The sequence below is a fragment of the Macaca nemestrina genome, chromosome 15 (assembly GCF_043159975.1).
Source record: "Macaca nemestrina isolate mMacNem1 chromosome 15, mMacNem.hap1, whole genome shotgun sequence".
Taxonomy (NCBI): domain Eukaryota; kingdom Metazoa; phylum Chordata; class Mammalia; order Primates; family Cercopithecidae; genus Macaca; species Macaca nemestrina.
In genome coordinates, this window is record NC_092139.1 from 63,391,367 (window position 1) to 63,413,014 (window position 21,648).

The 21,648-nt window shown below is 39.2% G+C and overlaps 2 pseudogenes; one reads left to right on the top strand and one right to left on the bottom strand.

The window, feature by feature from the left end:
* The window catches only part of LOC139358605 (POTE ankyrin domain family member G-like), a 30,315-nt pseudogene extending 21,102 nt beyond the window's left edge, over nt 1-9,213 (bottom strand).
* A 3,380-nt stretch (nt 9,214-12,593) lies between these two features.
* On the top strand, nt 12,594-13,757 carry LOC105467288 (cyclin-dependent kinase 2-associated protein 2 pseudogene; annotated as a pseudogene).
* Nucleotides 13,758-21,648: the final 7,891 nt, after the last annotated feature.

Genomic DNA, 21,648 nt, shown 5'->3' on the forward strand with positions numbered 1-21,648 from the left:
AAGCTAACATTAATATTCTTCAAACAAGGCAACTTAAAGCAGAGTCATTGAATAGAAAAAAGGATTTTCAACTCCTATTTAGGTTTCATGCAGCATATTTAGCAGAAAAGCATATAAGACACAGAGGTTAAAAACTACTAGAAAAGGTTAAGAAGTTCAATACTGGGTCATAAAGTAAACTAAAAGCTAAAGTTCACATTTCATAAAATTAACATGAAATCCCTTTAACTAACATAATCTCATCTAACCAAAAACATCATACAACAAATAACATCAGTCAATACAATAAGAGAAGATGAATCCTACTAAAACTGTTCTTCATGTTGCCCAGTCCAAATAATTGTTTTTCTACTTAACTGATTTGTGTTGATACTCATCACTATGTCCCAATAAGTATAATTTAATCTTACTAATTTATTATTTATGACTTGAGTGACTGCTATCAATCTCGAACAACACACAGATTAAAAGAAATAACTATACCTTCCACATCTGTCACGTGCACTTAAATTAGCTTTTTTCTTGATTAAAAATTTCACCACTTGCTGTTTTTGTCCATGTACACCAAGCAAAAGTGGTGTGAGGCCATGCTGTAAAACAATATAAAACAAAAACAATATGTAATTCAAAAAATTACCTATTTCTCAGCTGAACTGGAAACTTTATATAAGATCCCGTGGACTTACACTCATAGAAAGTAAATCAAATGTAGCTGCTTCCATCTTACTCTTCTGTGCTTTCCCACATGCTGCTGCTTCCCTTGGAAACACCCCTTCGCTGCCTGACCACATCAACTCTGATCATCTCAAAAACTCATTTCAACATTTACTGCTTCTAAGACTCTTTGCTTCTAACCCAGCATTTGGCATGGCACTTTTGGATGATGATTTTTTTTCCATTTAAACAAAGAGCTTCTTGAGGGCAGGGGATGTATCTTTTATCTCTATATTATCCAACCCTAAGACAAAATTCTTGTGTATAAAGCAAGAATTTGAATGTAAAATATTTCTTTAGTTTCACATGTTTTACCAAAAGTTCAAGCTCCAATGTGCAATAAAAATTGCTATTAATACTCCTACTGCCCATTTGAAGAATTTTTCCATTCATTCATTTAAAATCTATTTGTATTTACTTTTTCCAGATTGTTAACTAAATCATCAGTTCATAGGATTACTGAAACTAACAGAATTCCCGTCTGTATTCTTAATAACTCCATGGTTTTTAGTGTTTAAACCTGCCATCTTGATTATGTCAAAGCTCTGCAAACATAAGAGACATAATGGATAGTCCACAATACAGCTTCAATTGATTTAAAAAAAGGTTTAGAATTTGCTACAATTCTAATTGAGAAAACTCTGCTCTTAACAATGACTTACTGACCTAAGCACTTGAATAAGTGAACAAAGAGACACAAAATCCTGAGAGGGCCATTCTCTACTTAACGAAAGACTACTCACTGCAAATTTCTAAAGACGTTCTGAATGGCAGGGAATAACAGAAGGTATAAAGGAAAAGGTATTATTCCGTAAGCTGATAGTGCCAATAATATTCATTTTAATGTCTCATCCACATATAAAAGTCAGACTTGGCCAGGAATGGTGGCTCACACCTGTAATCCTAGCATTTTGGGAGGCTGAGGTGGGTGATTCACTTGAGCCCAGGAGTTCAAGGTCAGCCTGAAAAACATGGCATTAACCTCATCTCTACTAAAAAACAAAAAAACAAAAAACAAAAACAAAAAAACCCACTGAGATTGGAGAACCACCTGAGCTTGGGGAGGTCAAGGCTGTGGTAAGCTGTGATCACACCACTGCACTACAGCCTGGGGAACAGATTGAGACCCCATCTCAAAAACAAACCAAAAAAAAAGTTAGATTAATGTTATTGGAAAGGAAAGATTTAAAGGAATTAGCACATATGCAACTCCAACACTTCTGGAAATATCTTACGTTTCTGAGACATAAGAATTTACATATTACACTTATGTATTCATGGTTCTTAAGCAGAAGTGTATCCAGATTTTGAGAAATTTGTTGTTGTTGTTGTTGTTGTTGTTGTTGTTGTTGTTAGAGACAGGGTCTCATTATGTTGACCAGGCTAGACTCGAACTCCTGAGCTCAAGCAATCCTCCCACCTCAGACTCCCCAGCAGCTGGGACTACAGCCCTGCAACACCACGCCTGGCTTCAAGGAAACATTTTTAAATGTACGTATTAGACTTACTCTATCAAAACCTTCAGGGGAAAGCCTAGACTTGTGGATTATTTGAAAATTTTCCTGAGGTAACTGGAATGCACAACTCTAGCTGGAAGCTAGTGCAATAGATGATTACTTCAGTCTCAGCGCTCATCCACATAACCAATTCCCTTTATCATTTGAGGATTTGGCCAAAAAGAGGAAAGAGTAGGAGAGAGACTCATTTGCTGAAAACATCACATAATTTTCCCTGGTAAGAGTAGAACAAGGTCTAGTAAACTCAAAATCCAACCTGACCTTGCTCCTTATAAGCCCCTTATCACCCACCTTCCCATCAACATATTCTAGAGTTGAAAGCAGAGTTGAGACTCCAATTGGCCATTTTTACCAGAATAGGACACTAAGTCAGTTAATTACTTGTCGTTCCCTCTGCTCAAGTGTTTCCCACTACATTACCACCTATTTACTGCCTATCTGGATCCTCAGAGGCTTCCTGAAATTGATCTCTAAGCTGTTTACAACCCACTAACTCTCTCTCCCAAACTGAAAACTGTCATTCTCTAAAATTGAAAAGAACCTTGTCTCACCATACAAAGGAAACAAATGAATGATCAACAGCAACACACACACACAGAAAACCTCTTCATGGTCTTTCCCTCCGTTACCCAATTTCCAAATTGGCCTTGATATTTCTGATTGCTGTCTTTTTCCCTTTCTGCTTCTGCCTCATGTGCAATCAGAAATATCTTAAGACTTGTCACTGAGAAAAAGACTTGTCACTGAGAAATCCATCACCTCTTATCTATTACTGTTTTTTTTTTGCTTTTTTTTTTTTTTGGAACTTGCCAAAGGGGCAGGATTACTATTCACTGAACCGTGTTTGAGTTTTCTTGGAGTTTTAATGTAAAACCTATTTCCAGGGCAAATTTTGTCATTTTACATTTATTAGGGGAAAAAAAACCTGACATAAAAAAAAACAAAGTATTACCTTATACAAATTCAGTGTTTTTAAAAAAAAACATAAACCACAAGAGCATTAAAAAAAAAAAAACTGTACCCTCGAATGCTTCTTTAAAAGTAACAATATTTAAAATAAAGTCTTAGATAATTAACTCATTTCAAACTATTTTCATTCAGGTTATGCTTGAGCTTCCAAATATGGAAAACTGGCCCTTACCCAGGTCAACGTTAAAATAAATGCATTTCAGTATTTTGAAGATGAAATTGGTAGACCCATACCTTGTTTTTTGATTCAATATCAGCACCGTATAAGAGCAGTGCTTTCGCCATTAATTTATCTTCATTGTAGATAGCATAGTGTAGAGTAGTATTTCCATACTCATCTGGAATATTTGGATCAGTGCCATGTTCCAGCAACATTAATGCACATTCATCTTCTTGGCATTGTACAGCCTGTCAGTATTAGACCAAAAATAAATTATAAGTCCTGAGAATTAAAAGTAACATTCCACAGCTTTCACCAACTAGTTCCATTTAAATGAGAAAACTCATTTTTATGCTATGTATTGAAATCAAAGCCATCTCATGCTGATATAGTTGACTACTGCATACCTTGATCAGAGCTGTCCTCTTTTTGTTGTCAAGGACATCAAGTTGACATCGTCTGTCCAGCAGGAGTTTTACTATTTCTGAATTCCCATTGGCAGAGGCCAGATGTAGAGCAGTCCTATGAGAGTGAGAAGACTTTTTAGGAAATTGTAGTGCACTATCTACAGCTACATCAATGATTCATGCAATAGCAAACACAGAATAGCCTGCTATTACTCTGCCTTCAAAACAAACTTAATTTCCCTTTGAAGAAAGCACACTACTTATTACCTCATGACTCACTGTATGAATGAAAGAGCAGCCTATTTGAATAGGAAGAGCAGAGCCCTTGAATGGCATTCAACGTGGGCTGGAATCCTACTTGAAGCTCTGATGCTTCCCAGCTGTTGCTTACCTATTTTGGCCCTCAATTTCCTCATCAATAAAATGGGAATGAAAAGAGTCGATTTCTCAGAGGAAACCACAGTAATGCTTAAATAAGACTCTACACGAAAGATATAGAATAGTTCCTAACACAAATAACAGCTCAGTAATTGTAAGATATTATAATTTTTACTAATACCACTAAAGACAACATTTGAATTCAATGAGATGATACAATTATACCTACACTTTCAGGTATGTTTTAAAGATTACAGGTAACGATGTATTTTAGTGATTCTAAGATGATCATTGTCTCTATGTTTCACCATTTCTCACACTGAAATACCACTTATAATTCATGATTTACTATAACTATAATTGGCAGCATTTAAATAATTCTCTTATTGAGACATACAATAATGGGGCATCATACAATCCCTGGTGCCTTACATTAAGTAGAATATGTTACAATATAACACGTCTGGGGCGGTTCCAGTCAGATGACTAGCATTTAGATAAATTTTAGTTCTTAAAAGAAGTATGGAATAAGAGGGCTGAGGTGAAAACACAAACAAATTTCTAAAATAATCTATTTCTTACTTTGGTTTTCAAAAACTTTAAGCCAAAGAAAGCTTGAAATTCAAATGAATGGCATGGGCTCATTTTTATCAATACTTAGATTTATACAATGTATGTACATTAGATATTTCCAATCATTCATATTAGGATTTAAGACTGTTATAATTCTTCTCCTTTTAAAATGAATTTATGAAACTATTTGTGGAGCTTTTTTTCAACGTTTACTTTCAGGGGTACAGGTGCAGGATGTGCAGGTTTGTTACATAGGTAAAAACGTGTCAAGGGGGTTGGTTGTACAAATTATTTCACTACCCAGGTGTTAAGCCCAGTACCCATTAGTTCTATTTCCTGCTTCTTTCCCTCCTCCCACCATTCACCCTCTGATAGGCCCCAGTGTGTGTCGCTTTCCTCTAGATGTCCGTGCGTTCTCATCATTTAGCTCTCACCTATAAGTGAGACCGTGCGGTACTTGGTTTTCTGTTCCTGTATTAGTTTGCTAAGGATAATGGCCTTCAACACCATCCATGTCCCTGCAAAGGACATGCTCTCGTTCTTTCTTTTATGACTGCATAGTATTCCATGCTGTTTGTGTGCCACATTTTAGTTCTTAAAAGTACTAAAACAGTCTTTACCCAAGACTTATACATTTTCAGAAGGGTAGTTGAGGGTTATCTTTTACTATTGTCTACCTTCAGAAATGCTTTTGTTTGAAAGGAAGGAAGAAAAGTTTCAATTGAGATTACCTCCTAATGCCCCAATTTTAAATCTCTCAACTTGCTCAGGCCCAGCAGGTAAATATGAAGTTTTCAAAGATGGAAGGATCCTGAGAGATAGTAGAATATGCCTTCCACATAATAGGTGTCTGGCTTATGTTTGATGACTAAACGGATTGAAAGAATGCATAAACACAGCTTGGGAGTTCAATATTTTTAAAGAATGCTCCTGTTGAGTAGAGCAATACATTTACAATAGTAATGGTCATTTATATTTGCTATTTTAGTTTTCATAAATATATAACTAAAATAAAATAATTAATTCATACCTTTTACACATGTTTATATATATAATGAAAAGATAATTTTATAATAAAATGTATATACAATAAAATCTACAGGAACAGGTAAACAGAAACCCTCTACTTCTCAAGAGGGTAAAAGTTCACAGAAGATAGTTATCCACAGGAATAAAAATAAATAACAAAATGTGAGAAATTATTTGTATCTATGCAAGTAGCACATTCCTTCTCTTCCCAAGGATTATTTCATTACTAGTGAAATTTAACTAAAACTTTTCAGATATTCATTGCAGAAATCACAGATAAGAGAAAGGGAAGAACTTCACTTACAAATCCCCAGAAATAAGTTTGATTATGTTTTCTACATGTTTTCAGGTAACACAAGAGCAGATTCTGTTTGTGTGGGTGTATAACAAACTGATTTTTTCCTCACTTCATATAGCAAAGTACATCTTTGCACATCAACATATCTCTGTATCTACTGACACCTTCAATGGTTACATATTATTCCATCCTATGGATGCACTGAAATTTTTTCATAAAATCGTTATGTGAGCTCTTCTCAATACACTGCTATTTTAAGCAATACCAAGAAAAACATATGTCTCTATTTCATATAGATATTTCAGTATAATAGAGTTGATAGGTAAAAGGCATACACACTTTTAACATGTGGTACTTATCATCGAAGTGTGTTAGAAAAGTTGCAGCAGCCTAAACTTTCAGCAACTACATAAGTACCACTGTTCTTCACCCTCACAAACTTTGTGGATAGAAGACAGTATTTCATTCCTTTATTTATTTATTTTTATTATTAATTAATTTATTTATTTTTGAGATGAAGTCTCATTCCATCATCCAGGCTGGAGTGTAGTGGTGCAATCTCAGTCCACTGCAACCTCCACCTCCCTGGTTCAAGCAATTCTCTTGCCTCAGCCTCCTGAGTAGCTGGGATTACAGGTGCATGCCACCATGCCTGGCTAATTTTTTGTATTTTTTAGTAGAGACGGGGTTTCACCATGCTGGCCATGCTAGTCTCAAATTCTTGACCTCGTAATCCACCTGCCTTGGCCTCCCAAAGTGCTGGGATTACAGGCGTGAGCCACTGCGGCCGGTCTTTCATTCCTCTTCTAACTTCAATAGAAAACAGTATTTCATTCCTCTTCTAACTTAAATTCCTTCTCTTACCAGGAACACTACGTTTTCCTATGTGCACAAGTCACTGGTAGATATGCAAAAAAGTACCTTGCCCAATCTTAAATTGAGCTTATTTTATTATATCTGCATATATATGCTTGGTTCAGTGGCTCAGGCTTGTAATCTCAGCACTTTGGGAGGCTGAGGCGGGTGGATCACAAGGATAGGAGTTCAAGACCAACCTGGCCAAGATGGTGAAATCCTGCCTCTATTGAAAATACAAAAAATTAGCCGGGTGTGGTGGCGGGCACCTGTAATCCTAGCTACTCAATAGGCTGAGGCAGAGAATTGCTCGAACCCGGGAGGCGGAGGTTGTAGTGAGCTGATATTGCGCCACTGCACTCCAGCCTGGACAACAGAGTGAGATTCTGTCCCAGAAAAATAAATAAATAAATAAATAGTTGCATATATAAATAGACTTTTGTGTTTTCTTCTGGTACTTTTCTCCTTTTGTATATTTAAAAATTTTAATCTATACTCCAGGAACTTACTTTTGTGACATAAAAATCTAGCTAGTTTTCTCCAAACAGCATGCATTTCATTTATTAATGATTAATCTTGCTTTATCAATATGAAACATCACCATTATCAAGTGCTAAATTCTTACATATATTTGGGTATTTCTGGATTTCCTATTCTGTTCTATTCATTGATATTTTTTCAGCTGTTAGTAAACAATTTGTGGAAATAGCACATTCACATTTTGATATCTGGAAAAGCCAGTCTTTTTCCATTCTGGTACAAAAAATTAATTTATTACAGCAATAAAATACAGGATGTGCAGTGTAAAAATGCTAAAACTTTGCTATTTTTATTTGGCTTACGTAAAAGTGATAAACACAGAAAAAGCTCACATCTTAAGAAAAACGAATCTTCCTATTCAAGGACACAAACCATCTTCCCATTTCAGTTTCCTTGTAAGGTTCCTCAGTAAAGGACATATTTACATAGGGTACATTGATATCAAATCCATATTGGATTTTATTTGAAAAATATTTCGCCCAGAAGTGGATATATTATGGGACTTAGTTCTCAATATACACCTTTCTATAATGTATAGAACATTGTTTTAAAATGTGTACATTAAAAATAATCTGCTGCATCGACTTGATTTTGCGAGTTAAGTCACTTTCATACAGTCTATTAGTGTTCTATAAGGGAAATTATAATCGGATAGGAAATCAGCTAAAGTTTTGTTTCTGTGTTGTTGTTCATAAAGGGCCTGTGCCCTGACCTCTCTGAGGTTTCCACACCCAGGGTGGTGTGGGGCCTGCGGAGGAACAGAAAGCCAGGACCCCGATCCCTCCAGGAGGGTATGCCCCCATCATCCCCCCACGTCCCACCTCCTCCCAGCCCAGGCCCGGTTACCTCTTTTGTTTGTCCGTCTTGTTCACGTCAGTGTCCTTGAGCATGACGATGAGATCCTTTCTGGGGACTTTACCCCACCAGGCAGCTCTGTGGAGCTTGTCCAGATCTTCTCCATGGACGTGGTACCTGGGCTCCATGAAGGCGCTGTCGTCGTAGTCTTCCCAAGCTTCCACGTTGCTCTCCCCGTGCCCCTTGCAGCTGGGGACGTGGTACCTGGGCTCCATGAAGGCACTGTCGTGGTAGTCTTCGCAAGCTTCCACGTTGCTCTCCCCGCGCCCTTTGCAGCGGGGGACGTGGTACCTGGGCTCCATGAAGGCGCTGTCCTGGTACTCTTCCCAAGCTTCCACGTTGCTCTCCCCGCGCCCCTTGCAGCTGGGGACGTGGTACCTGGGCTCCATGAAGGTGCTGTCGTCGTAGTCTTCCCAAGCTTCCACGTTGCTCTCCCCGCGCCCCTTGCAGCGGGGGAAGCAGTGGCAGCACCACTTGGCCATCTTGCTCCTAAGTGTCTTCATAGCAGAGGCATGGTGGTCCCCAGAAGTGCCCACGTTGCTCTTGCCACTCCTACTGCAGCAGGGGAAGCAGTGGCAGCACCACTTGGCCATCTTGCTTCTAAGTGTCTTCATAGCGGAGTCGTCCTGGTCTCCAGAAGCACCCACGTTGCTCTTGCCGCTCGCCCTGCAGCAGGGGAAGCAGTGGTGGCGCCACTTGCCCATCTTGCTCCTGAGACCAAATGGCTTCTTCACAGCGGAGGCAGCGGGTATTGAAGAAACCTCAGCCACCATCTGCTTTGAACAGCCAGGGGAGGCCGGTAGTCGCGAGCACATCGCCTCTACCAACCAGTTTCACCAACTAGCAGGAAATTCTGGGTTTCCAATCTGTTTGAAGAGAAAGGTCAATCCCAGCCAAAACCTGCCAACCCCAGCAGGGGAGCCCAGCCCACCCCACCCGGGAAAACCCACACCCAGCCGGGGAAAGCCCACGCCCACCCGGGGTGATCCCGCGCCCCCCCCCCCCCAGGAAGGGCCAACCCCCGCCCCGCCCCGCCCAAAGGAAACACCCAACCCAGCCAAGGGAATGCCAAGCCCAGCAGCGAAAATGTCAAGCCCAGCAAAGGAACGCGATGGAGGAAACGTCAATCCAAGCGAGAAACACCGGGTAAAGCGATTAACGCCGAGCCAAGCGAGGAACGCCAAGCCAAGCCAGGAACGCAGAGCCAGGCCTAGCCTTTACAGGCTAGCCAAGCCGTTACGCGGGTGCGCGTGAGGTGTGCGCGCCTCAGGCGGCGTCACTGCACGTGGCACAGACAGTGGCCAATGTGTGCAACCTGCGCACAAGTCTTGGTGCCACGAATATCAGTGACAGCCTTGCGTTCCCGGCAAACTTCGTGGGAATTGGCCGAGCCTTCAGGCTATGGAGGAGAGGCCTCTGGTTGGAAAAAGCCTCTTGAAGCAGGACAGGGGCTAGAGCGCCTGGAACTGGAGGATGCTGACAGGCTCCTCTGAGGAAAGCCCGCAAGAGACTCGTGGCGGTGCTGTTGCCGGTGGCCACCGCTGCCGCTCAGAGCTCGGGCTTCTTTCTTATATTTGTTTTGGTTTTATTTTGCTACTATTTTCTACTTTCTTGATGTGATAGCTGAAATTTTATTTGAGAAATTTCTACTTTTCCGTCATACACATTTAGTGAAACACATTTTCCTGCCAGCACTGGCTTTACCTGTGTTGAATCAAGTGTGATATGTCGTATTTTTATTCAGTTTAATATATTTAATAGTTTCCCTTGAGACGTTTCCCTTAGGAGTGTGCTTGCTGTTTAGCGCTATTCACAATAGCAAAGACATGGAATCAATCCAAATGTCCATCAATGATAGACTGGATGAAGAAAATGCGGTACACATACAACATGGAATACTATGCAGCCATAAAAAAAGAATGAGATCATGTCCTTTGCAGGGACATGGATGGAACAGGAAGCCATTATCCTCAGGAAACTAATGCAGAAACAGAAAGCGAAACACCTAATGTTCTCACTTATAAGTAGGACCTGAACAATGAGAACACATGGACACAGGGAAGGAAACAACACACAATGGGGCCCCTGGATGGGGGCGGGAGAGGGAGAGCATCAGGAAAAATAGTTAATGCATGCTGGGTTTAATGCCAAGGCAATGGGTTGATATGTATAGCAAACCACCATGGCACAAATTTACCTGTGTAACAAACCTGCACATCCTGCACATGTACCCCAGAACTTAAAATAAAATAAATAAAAATGTAAAAAAGAAAAAAACCAACAAAACTAAAATGTGTGCTGTTTATCTTTCAAGTATTTAAGATTTTGCTGTTATCTTACTTTTTTATTTTGAATTGGATGCCATTTTGGCTGGAGGATACATTCTACATGATTTCAGTTCTTTTAAAACTCTAATGTTTGTTAAAATGCAGGACCCAGACCATCTTGGTTTATGTTCTGTGGGTACCTAAATGTTCTGCTGTATTCTGATGCTAGGGGGTGGAGGAGCAGGGGTTTTTGTTGTTTCGTTTTGTTTTGTTTTTTTGAGGCAGAGTGTCGCTCATTTTGCCCAGGGTGGAATGCAATGGCCTGATCTCGGCTCACTGTAACCTTCACCTCCCGGGTTCAAGCGATTCTCCTGCCTAAACCTCCCCAGTAGCTGGGATTACAAGCACCCGCCACCACACCCGGCTAATTCTAGTATTTTTAGTAGAGGCAGGGTTTTGTCATATTGGCCAGGCTGGTCTGCAACTCCTGACCTCAGGTGATGCACCCGCCTTGGCCTCCCAAAGTGGTGGGATTACAGGCGTGAGCCTCCGCACCCAGCCAAGGGTGGAGTACTTTATAAATGCCAGTGAGCGGCAGCCGCCAACATCAGTAGCTGCTGACACTGCTAGCGACTGGGGCGGACAGCGGCCAGAGCCGGAACCCAGGCTTCCTGCCACCCGTGCGTGCGGCGCACACCTGGAAGCTGTCCTCCCACAGCCTACACGGGGGGCACAGCAAAGCTGGGACTCATGTTTGAAGGAAGGAAAAAAATCGAACGAGTAACCCAGCACTGTTCTTTCCAGATCCATCCCGCTGGCCCTCTTGTTTCCCACGTTTTTGAAAACTGGCTACTCTGACCTCAGATCCCTAAATCGCAGCCACTGAGACCTGGCTCTCAGAAGCCAAAGCCCTGGCACTTTCCAGGCTGAGCAGGAGGAGGTGAAGGCAGACTGCAGGCTGGTCCAAGACAGCTGAGGGCTGACCATAGGGGGTCGTGCAGAGGCCACCACTGGGGCCGCTACACGTGACATGGGATTTGGGCCATTGGGTAGAAGGCGTGGAGATGGGGCACTGCCAGCGGAGCCAGGGAGGAAAGAGAACACTCTCCAAATTGTCTTCCAGGGTTTCCATGAGCATTTTATTAACTCAGAATCTGTCAGGAATAATACTAGGGAGTTACCTTTCCCTGAAGATGGCTCTTGTCAGAGTAGTGAGATAGTTGTGGGGGGGGGTGGGGGGGAGGAAGAGGAATGTGAGGCTCAGTTTACACATATTAAGATCAGCAATGGTGTGCCGCTGGCAGGAGCAGAGCGATCCTGGAGATTTGGGTGGCTGCAGTTGGTAAGTGGTTGCAATCCAGAGAGTGGGACTGAGATCCTCTCTTGTCATGTTAGCATCCCGTTTCCTGGGCGTGGCTCTGACATCCTGCAGGTGGTCATTTCACTCATGGAGGCTTTGTCTCTCTTCCATCACCCCAGACTCAGCTTCACACTCCAGGGCTGCACACCACCAGCCACCGTCATGTTAACCCCTTCCCAGGTCAATGTGTCCCTCACCTGGAGCCCAATCTGCTGGACAGCCTTGGACCGTCCATTTTCGGGGTGGTGGGCAACCTGGTGGCCATCGTGCTGCTGTGCAAGTCGCGCGAGGAGCAGAAGGAGACCGCCTTCTACACACTGGTATGCGGCTGGCCACCAACGACCTGTTGTTCATTTTGCTGGTGAGCCAGGTGACCATCGCCATGTACATGAAGGGCGGGTGACCTGGGGCCAGCCCCTGTGCCAGTACAGCATCTTCATCCTGCTCTTCTTCAGCCAGCCCGGCCTCAGCATCATCTGCACCCTGATATCTATACAGGTAATTTGTGTTCGACATTCTCAGAGGAGTTTCATAAGCTTTATGTTTTATCTGGGTTATAAACAGAGTCCTCAAATGCGTAAAAAAGAAATCATACCAGGATTGAATTTCAGCAGGAATAAGTTTATTTTACCTATTCAAAATTAAAATACTTTTGTTTTGTTTGATAATGTTTTTGTTAAAGATACATTTTTGAAAAAAATTTAGGTAAATATTTAATAATGTCCCCTTTTCTATCCCAAGAAGTAATTTCATAGTTTATTTAAATTTTTTTAACAAAAATGTAGCATAGATTTTTTAAAAAAATAATGCATATTTTAACTCAATAAATCCAAAATACTGTGGCAACATGTAATCAATGTAAAAATTACTAGAGATAGTTTGCATTCTTTTTTCTTATGAAATCTTTGAAATCCATTGTGTATTTTACATTTTAGTACGTCTCAACTCAAATGTGAAATTTTCATCGAGAATATCTGAACTGTATTTAGATTAATAAAAACGGCAGTTAAAAAATTTAACATAGATTTAGTACGGGGTGTGCAGCCAGCTTGCAAATCAGATCTCGGCTGAGCGGCCAGGCAGCCAACCCCCGAGGAGCGGCCTGCTGGCTCCGCAGTGCCCAGAAGTTGAGGATGTTCTACAGATCCATCATGCCTGCCCCCAGCAGCACCCCCGGCTCCAGCACCCCTGGGCCGGGCACCCCGGTCCCTACAGGAAGCGTCCTGTCGCCGTCGGGTTCAGTGCCAGGAGCCGCTGTCCCTTTCAGACCGCTGTTTAACGACTTTGGACCGCCTTCCATGGGCTGCGTGCAGGCCATGAAACCACCTGGCGCCCAGAGCTGCCAGAGCACCCACACGGAACTGCTGTCGGTCACAGGGGAGATGGGCAAAGGGATCCGGACCACCTTCGCTGGCAGCAAGAGCACCACGGAGCGCCTGAAGAGAGGGATCATCCATCCCTAGTCAGAGTGCCTGGCGGAGACAGAGCGGAACCCACACACTTAACAGGAAGCTCCTAAGCCTCTGTGTCTGGACTTTTCCCGGCCACTCCAGAGCACCTGCTTCTCCCTGGCCCTCATCCCTAGTTGCACTAACCATCCTGGGCTTCCTGGGTCCTGTGTCCCTTGATGGTGCCCTCAGAAACCAAGGGGTGGCTCTCACTCCAGGTGGCAGCACTAACGATCCTCCCTTCCCCCCACCCCACTCCGCCAAAGCAACAAGAGTTAGCAGCGAGGTCCCCGTGAGTCCCACCCATGACCTGCCCACAGTGTTGCCCACTGGAACTTTCTGTGGGCCCCACCACTCAGCCCTTCCCAGCACTTCTCCCACGTGCCCCCAGCCTCCTTCTCCCTCAGCACGGGCTCAGGCCTCAGGCCTGACACTTCCCTGCCTTGTGTCTTTTGCTAAATATGACCTTTCTACATTAATAAAAGATGATTTGGAGTTGTGCTCTCTAAAAAAAGTTTAATATAAAAGAGAAATAAAAGAAAATTTAGCAAAGGAATATATCGATGAATATTTAAATATTTAGATGACATTACTACCAGACATAATAAGATCATCAGATATTTCATTTACTTATGATTAATATGTTTGTATTTATTTTTTTATTTTATTTATGTATTTATTTTTAGTATACTTTAAGTTCTAGGGTACATGTGCACAACGTGCAGGTTTGTTACATATGTATACATGTGCCTTGTTAGTTTGCTGCACCCATTAACTCCTCATTTACATTAGGTATTTCTCCTAATGCTATCCCTCCTCACGCCCCCCACCCCATGACAGGCCCTGTGTGTGATGTTCCCCGCCCTGTGTCCAAGTGTTCTCATTGTTTAATTCCCACCTGTGAGTGAGAACATGCAGTGTTTGGTTTTCTGACCTTGTGATAGTTTAAACAAACTAGCAAGATCAGAAGTCACTTTTAAGAGAAATAATGAAAAATAAAGTATTACTGACATTGGTAACAGAATAAAAGTTAGAGTTAGACAAAGTATTAACAAATAAGCTTATTTATTTATAAGAGAAGGGAAAATATTAAAAAGGATTAAATGATGTCTTGTCAACATGAAGAAAAACTGTATTATATATAATTCATTTGTTAACTTATTATTGTGTTTCCTTGTATAATTTTCACTTGGTTTTGTCAGTTTTACTACTTGCTTCATTAGTTCAAAAACTACATCTTCATAGACCATTTCAGCTTTTGCTGTGTGGGCAGAATTATAAAACCCAGTTTCAAAATTTCAACTGAACGTTGTCAGCATTTTTCTTTGGGCTTTTTATTAAAAACAAAACAAAACAAAAAAAACCCCAAGTAATTGTGTGTGTGTGTATTTTAGCATTATCATGAATGTAATAACAATAAAATCAAACAGAATCAAGTGGATAAGCAATATGTTGGACTAGCATCTCAAGTATGAAAATGGCATTGCCAACAGTGATATGATTTTTTCAAAATGGTCAACTTTTTAAAGTATAATCTTATTTCAACCTAAAATCTTACTATCGGAAAGTGTAGTGTACATTAAAATGTTCTGAAATGCCTTTATTCACATATATTAAATGGTCGTACTCATTCAGTTATCTACAAATTGGTTTTTCACTTCTGTAATTGTCTTATAGAATGTTCAGAAGTTATGCAGAATGTGAGATAATTTTCTATTGAATATGATCATTTTATCGTTGCAAGACATCAAACATCCCTGTTGCAAGACATCAAACATCCCTGTTTCCTACCAAATAAATGTACAATAGCGATAAATGTAAAGATGTTTTTCTAAAAAGACACATTTTCAAGTTATAAAACAAGGATTTTAAAACTTGAATTGTTACAGTGAATATGTCTTAATATAGGCTACAGTCACTTTAGATAAAAAAATTACCTCACATCTATTTTCAGTATTACTTAAAGGTATTTATGTAGTGGCAAAGATTTTTTTTTTTTTTTTGCCTAGAGGCAGATATTTTTCCACATGGCTATTTATGGTACGAAACTGTATTTAAATGCATGTACACATATAAAAGCTGCCACTGTGGCTGTAAACTATTAAAAGTTATAAAGATTAAAAAATAAATAAAAAATAATTGTTTTTCTATGAAATGTCTTTATTCAAGTCCAAATTTAGAGTTTTAAATGCTTGAAATGAATAAAAGTGAGTGTTTCACATATTTCAGTCGGAATGGCCTTTGTCCTAGTTTTATTAGTGAAGCAGCAGACTGCATTTTTTTTGCTCTCATACACCTTCAAAAGCTGGAGAGAAAAATTTGATAAAACTTCTAGGACATTATGTGATGAAACACATTAAACACTAAAGGAGAAATACCACCTCACTGTTTATAAAAGACATATAAGAAGGAACCCTGCATACATATATCTATCAGTTTTGGATTTTCAAAAAATATTTGCCTTAAAATGAGCTTCATTAGAATATGTGTTCTCCCACAAAGCCAAGGAAAGTACGTTAGACACAGGATCTGGAAGTCTACATGTGTGATGTAACTTCATTAAATACATTTCACAAATAAGGCAGAAATGTATCCGTGTGACCCAAAATATTCTCTAAATTTTCTCAAAGCAATGAGGCCACATCTATTATCTTTTACCATGACTAGTGTTCATTCCATGCGTTTGAACATTACCTCGCCCATTTGCAGCCTCCTATCTCTGCGATTAATTATGGCTAACATTCTCAGCAGTCAAACATCTTGCAAGTGACAGCTTGAAAAGGCCTACCAGCATGATGTTCACTCAGCCACCTGACTAGCTTGTCTTCCATCTACACATTGCAGTATTTAGAAGAGCGCTTTAGTATTGTAAATTTGATCCAACATGTGTTCAACGAGATGAAATCTTCAATATTGCACTACCTGTGAATCGGGAGAATGTTAATTTGCTTCTGTAGTTTTAAGTGTATTCTCAGAGGTAGATGAAGCCATATTGTATCATTGGATTCAAGAAGTAAAGTAAATAGAAGAAAAAAAGATGTTATTCTAGTTTGCTTATGTTTATATCTTAAGTTTTCTTTTCCAGATATATGAGAGCCTACTAAATACACTGAATAAAATGTGGTAGCCGTGGGTTAAATATCATACTTTATGTTTTGCTAATTAATTCCAAGATAGAGTAGAAAAATATGCTCTCTTATAGAATACAAAAATGATATGGGGGAAAGAGGTAAAAAAATTAACTTAGAGACATCATTAATTAATTACTTTTCTAAATGAAACACTAAATAATTTCTATTTGTTTTGACAAATAGAGAATATATTTAGAATCAATGCTTTATTACTTGGAAAGTGGAGTAAAAATTTTAAATGTATTATTCAGATTGTATTATTACTATTCACTACAGATCACATACATTTGTCTTTTCTTCGTATTAGACATTAATTAATGGCAAACGTCCCTTCGAGGCCTATTTAATATGAGTAGTAAAGTATCTGGAATTTCTGAAATAATAAAAGTGACCTAAATCACCATGTTTGGTATATTCACAACATTCAAATGGCAGGAGGGGAGTGGTGGAGGTAGGGAGGGGAATGCTCATGTTCTCATTATTCCCAAACGGATTCTTACAAGTCTTCTCACTGGGCACATGGATGCATCTCAGTAACACACAACGTCTTACTTAGCCACAACTTTTGCAGTTTTTAACAAGGTACATTTCAACATTATTATTCCTTGCCACCTCAAAATCAGATATTTTCTCATGTCATCTTTTACTTCTGAAGAGCTGAATTATTGATTCATAAACTGAATCCATAGTACATATCTGTGGATGTTTTTAAATTATGTGAAAATTTTGTATATGCTTTCTTCTGGGGAAAGTATCAGAACCTGGCGATTGTAACAAAAACAATCACTCGTGTTAATATTTAAGTCTTAATTAGTTCAGAAAAATTTGCACACACCTTAAGGTCAGATATTATTTTGTACCCTACATATAAAAACTTTTTTTTTTTTGAGACGGAGTCTCACTCTGTTGCCCAGGTTGGAGTGCAATGGAGCGATCTCTGCTCACTGCAAACTCCACCTCCCATAAAATTAATGATCACTGATCAAAGATCACCATAATAAATATAATAATAATGAAATATTTAAAAAATTGTGAGGATTACCAAAATGTGAAACCAAGACACAAAGTGAGCACAGGCTGTTTATTAAATGGTACCAATAGACTTGTTTCACCTGGGTTGTCACAAACATTTCATTAGTAAATAAAAGAAAAAAAGGCCATATCTGTGAATAAAGAGAAGTGCAATAAAACATGTTTGTGTTAATTTGGTTAACTTTATTCCAACTTAATGTAAACTAGTTTATTTTTATATTTATTTTTTTATTTATTTATTGAGATGGAGTCTGGATCTTGCCCAGGCTGGAGTGCAGTGGTGCATCTCGGCTCACTGCAAGCTCTGCCTCTCATGTTCACACCACTCTCCTGCTTCAGCCTCCCGAGTTGCTGGGACCACAGGTGCCCGCCACCACGCCCGGCTAATTGTTTGTATTTTTTAGTAGAGACAGAGTTTCACCGTGTTAGCCAGGATGGTCTTGATGTGACCTCGTGATCCTCCCACCTCGGCCTCCCAAAGTGCTGGGATTACAGGCGTGAGCCACCGCTCCTGGCCGTAAACTAGTTTTAAGACAGTTTATAAAACTCTAAAATGAACCTGGCAAATTTAGAGCAATAATAAAATGATTTATTATTTTTTTAGAAGTATTTTTTTAAAAGGATAAATAACAAATATCTCATTGGAATTATTCAAGTTGTTTCAAGCTCAGCTCTGAGGTTCTTAGAAACTAAAGTAAAAAGTATGACCAGTTTCTGAAGTCAAGACAAAATCATACAATCTTTAACTTAGAAAATTATCTTCTGTGTTGTGTCCTAAGCATAAAACAAATGTAAGGACTTGCCCTGACAATCTGTAAGTCGTTCCACTCCCATACGCACTGCAGAAATGTTTCCTGGCAAGAACAGCAAGTCTGAAGCCTTTTCAGCACAATAAGGAGGGACATGCTACATATAAAAAAATAGATGAGGAGGGAAAATAGCACCTTAGAGAAGTGAGAAGTCTCAAAAGAGACATGTATAAGGAGAGAAGTTGCAATTATAAAGAGCAAAATATGGAATGATGAAAAAAGATACTGCAAAAAAAGTTTTCCTCAGTACTTTGCAATGCTCTTGCCACCTTCTGAAGAAAGCTGGCTCCTCCTGGAAACAGGGTATTTGGACCCAGGCTTTGGAATGGAGTGACCATCTGCATCGAACTACCTTAAACTCAACTTTGTGAGCATAGGGTAAGAATAATTGGGTTACATAAAAGTCAATTTTAATCTAAAATGTCATTCGTTAGTTTGACCAACTTTCTTTACCACTGGCCACTTGATTATATACACAGTATATAATGCATACAATGTATGAGGTATGTGTGTATGTGTTAATTGACTATTTATGTTATCAGTAAGGTTTCCAGTCAGCAGTAGGTTATCAGTAGTTAATTTTGGGGGGAATCAAAAGTTATGCATGTATTCTGAACTGTGTGGAGGGTCAACACCCCTAATATCCGCATTATTGAAGGGTCAACTGTATATATTTTACTCAGCATAAAAGCCTATATGAGGAAATGAAGACCCAAAGAGGTGGTTAAGAGTCCAACTCGTTATTTATTGAATTAAACATGAGTGGGTGTGAAATGTGGTGAGTCAAAGGGGCTTGGGTTACAGTAATTTATTGGTTAGAGAAGTGACTAAGAAGAAAAAGGTTAGTTTAACAAGATTTATTTGTGCAGATTTTCCTCAGCTTTACCTTCCAATCATTAATGGCAAGAACGCTACTACTTTTGGTATAGAGAATATGTATTACACATGGTAATTTCATCTCATTTTTTAAAAAAAAACAGAGTTAAAGTAAGAGTGATCTTGAACCTGCCTTGAGTTTTTTTGTTTGCTTGTTTTTTGTTTGTTTGTGTTTTTTTTGGGTTTTTTTTTGGGGGGGGCTTTGTTTTTATTGGAAATAGTCAATATGCCAGAGTAGCATATTTTGTGGTGGAATCTTTTCAACTCCTTCACTGACTTAGCAAGATTCTTGTTCAAACTGGGTTCTACAAGGACAGAGAAAAGTCTGAGGTCAGGACTAGTTAAGAAGGACTCAAATACCTGACTAAAGGTTTACTCAAAGGAAAGAGTCTTTGTCACAGGTAGGTCAAGAGAAATTGTATTAGTAAGAATCCTCTCTATTCCTTTATTTCTTCCTAGATTAATCGTTTATGTAGCAAGGATATGTTAGGAATACATTATTTTTCAACCACAAAAAGTATGTTACACTCAGGGCCATCATTAAGACACATATTTAGATTTATAGTTTACAAGGACTGTGCAGTCTGTCTGTGTATATATTTTTTCTGTCTTTATATTAACAATATTAGATTTGGCTGAAAGTTTCATATTGTAGTTTTATAAACATTAAAGAATTTAAGCATTTTAAATGACAATTATTGCAAATATATCCGAAGTGATGCAACTATTTAGATACTTCCTTCCTTACCCTCCAAATACATAGAAAGTATGATATATAATGTGATGTATTATAGTTTCTAAACCTGCTCCTATATGTGAAGAAGAGGGAAATACAGTATCTTTATATGAAGAAATTCCATAGTTTTTATCATATAGTAAATATCTGCTTTCCAAAAATATATCCTATGTCACCAGTAACCAGTTTTTGTTTTTGTTTTATTATTAGATTATATGTTCTAAGATTTCAGGACAGTAGTAGTCTCCACTTATCCATGGAGAATATGTTCCAAGACCCTCTGTGGATGCCTGAAACCATGGATAGTACTGAAAGCTATATATACCTGTACTATGATTTTTCTTATACATACCTATGATAAAGTTTATAGATTAGGCACAGAAAGAGATTAACAACATTATTTAATATAAAATTTGCCAATTATAACAATATACTCCAATAAAAGTTATGTGAATATGGTCCCTCTCTCTTAACATTTCTTTTTTTCTTTCTTTCTTTTTTGATATGGAATCTTGCTCTGTCACCCAGGCTGGAGTGCAGTGCTGTGATCTTGGCTCACTGCAACCTTCACCTCCTGGGTTCAGGTGAATCTCCTGCCTCAGACTCTTGAGTACCTGGGACTATAGGCGGGTGCCAACACGCATGGCTAATTTTTTGTACTTTTAGTAGAGATGCGGTTTCACCATGTTAGCCAGGATGGTCTCGATCTCCTTACCTCATGATCCGCCCTCCTTGGCCTCCCAAAGTGCTGGGAGTAAGTGGGTGTGAGCCACCATGCCTGGCCTCTCTTAACATTTTCTATTGTACTATAGATCTCAGCAACCTCAGTGTATATATATTTTTCTTTTCCTATTGAGAATTTTGACCTTTTCACTTTAAGGAAACACTTTACAACTTCTCTTTGACATATCCTAATTGCTGCACAACACTGCTCTTGCACTTATTAAATAGAATAAGGGTGACTTGAACACAAGCACTGTGATACCAACAGTTGATCTGATAACCCAGCTAGCTCCTTAGTGATTCACCCACAGGAAGCGCAGACAGCATGAATTTGTGGGACAAAGGGATGATTCACATTCAGTTCCACCTGGGATGGGGTAAAAATCTCATCGTGCTATTCAAAACTGTGTGCAATTCACAACGTAGAAATTGTTTATTCTTGGAATTTTCCATTGAATAATTTCAAACTGCAGTTGACCACTGGTAATTGAAAACTGTGGAAAGTGAAACTGGGATAAGGAGGGCTACTGTACTACTGTTTTTCTGTACATTTTCAACTCATTTTATTTCAGAAGTAATTCTATTATAAATTTATTCTGATTTTGTTTTTGCTTTGGTAGAACACCTTAGGAAAACTGAGAATGGTGGTCAAAAGTATAATGGTTTTAGTTGGTTACTGGGACAGCCAAAAACAATCAACCACTTACTCCTAAAGATCCTTCTACTATATACAGGTCCCCACAGTTCAAATCACAGATATTCAGTTTACAAAACTTTGGTTGACATTATGATTAAGAGTATAAAAAGTATAAAATACTATGTTAACATTTGAACACTCATGTTCCAACAGGCTATGGAAAGGAAATGGAACATTCATACAGACAGATAAATCTTAATTTTAGTCATTGAAAAACTATAGCTAATCAATTATCAGTCATGGTGGAGACAACTATGAAAACATATACTTAAAA